Source organism: Capricornis sumatraensis, chromosome 3, assembly GCF_032405125.1.
Source record: "Capricornis sumatraensis isolate serow.1 chromosome 3, serow.2, whole genome shotgun sequence".
Lineage (NCBI taxonomy): Eukaryota > Metazoa > Chordata > Mammalia > Artiodactyla > Bovidae > Capricornis > Capricornis sumatraensis.
This window is the reverse complement of record NC_091071.1, coordinates 16274523-16276196: the sequence shown is the minus strand read 5'-3', so window position 1 is coordinate 16276196 and position 1674 is coordinate 16274523. Positions and strand designations below refer to the sequence as shown.

At 48.3% G+C, this 1674-nt stretch overlaps 1 non-coding gene across 1 annotated transcript; it reads left to right on the top strand.

Moving 5' to 3' along the window:
* The first annotated feature begins 1567 nt into the window (after positions 1-1567).
* TRNAC-GCA (transfer RNA cysteine (anticodon GCA)) lies at positions 1568-1638 on the top strand. The gene has a single exon. It is a non-coding gene; the product is annotated as a tRNA-Cys (tRNA).
* Positions 1639-1674: the final 36 nt, after the last annotated feature.

The window sequence follows — 1674 nt, the reverse complement described above, 5'->3', positions numbered from 1 at the left end:
GGCCTAACTCAAGAGACAGTGAGCCCTGGTACTTTCCTGGTGGTTCTGTGGCTAGGACTTTGGGCTTCCACTGCAGGGCATGTGGGTTCAATCCTTGGTCAGGCAACTAAAATCCCACGTGCCAGGTGATTCAACCAAAAAAAAGATACAGTGAGCCCCAACTTGGGAATCCTCAGAAAGATCATGGAGGGGCCTGGATATCCTTAGCATGTGGTGAGAGGTTCATGACATTTTATTCTGATATTTAAGGAAAATGGGGGCAACTGCAGAAAGTAGAGGACTGGGGCTTATAATTAATTACAGCTGTGATAAGGACCATGGGATGCTAAGAATAACAGAAGACTTAGTGGACATCTGCTATTTCCTGTTCAGCACTCATTTGCCCCTCTCTGGGTGACAGCAACCCAAGTTTCCCTTGCATGTTCTTGATCTACGTGGTTCTGGTGGGGCTTACTCCATCCCTTGGCTCCATGGGGTGATCACATGACCCAGGTCTTGTCAAGCAGCATCTTCCTACTCATGAGCTACAGCGATTGGCTCAGGTTTACAGAACTGGGTTATACAGCCCAGGTTGTATAACTACGTTTAGGCAGCTCCTGGCTCTTCTCCGCACCTATTAGGGGAAAAAGTATGCTCTTTTCATTAGAGCTGTAACCTGTGAGATGTAAGCCTGGTGGCCATCATTGCCACCACTTGGGGAGATTCTCGTTAAGCATGAAACCGACACAGTGAGTGAAGCGGAGTTGAGACAAGGAGTGATGGACTCTGATGACATTATTTGAATACAAGGATCCATGAATGATCCATGGGCTTCCCAGGTGGCGCTAGTGGTAAAGAACCTGCCTGCCAATGCAGGAGACATAAGAGACACAGGTTCAATACCTGGGTTCGGAAGATCCCCTGGAGGAGGAAATGGCAACCCACTCCAGTATTCTTGCCTGGAGAATCTCATAGACAGAGAAGCCTGGCGGGTTACAGTCCATAGGCTCACAAAGAGTCGGTCGGAGGAGCCTGCCGGGCTGCAATCCACTGGGTTGCAAAGAGTCCGATACAACTGAAGCAACTTAGCATGCTTCCATGACTGAAATTAGATCAAAATGGGTTTTGCAGTTACATGAGCCAACATATCCTCACAAATCTATTTGAGTTCATTGTCTGTCCCTTGCAAACAAAGAGCTCTAACTGGACTTCCCTGCGGGCCCAGTGGTAAAAAACCCACCTTGGAATGCATGGGGCCCAGGTTCTGTCTTTGGTCCAGGAAGATTCCATATGCCACAGGGAAACTAAGTTGGTGTGCTGCAACTAAGATCCAATGCAGCCAAATAAATTTAAAGAGAGAGAGAGAGAGAGAGCTCTGACTGGTAGGCAGAGAAACCTAATCTGTAAGACCCCTGAAACCACCAGTATCTATGGGGTCCTGTCCCACAGCAGCCACGGATCAACATAGGTAACATTGATTTCTAGAAGCCACTGAGCCCTTCTGGGTCTAGATTCTCACTTCTCAGGCTGAGATTACCTGAGTGTTCATCAGGATCTATTTGATCCGGAATAACAGATAAATGGGGCTTCCCTGGTGGCTTAGTGGTAAAGAATCTGCCTGCAATGCAGGAGACCCAGGTTCGATCCCTGGGTTGGGAAGATCCCCTGGAGAAGGAATGGCAACCCACTCCAGTA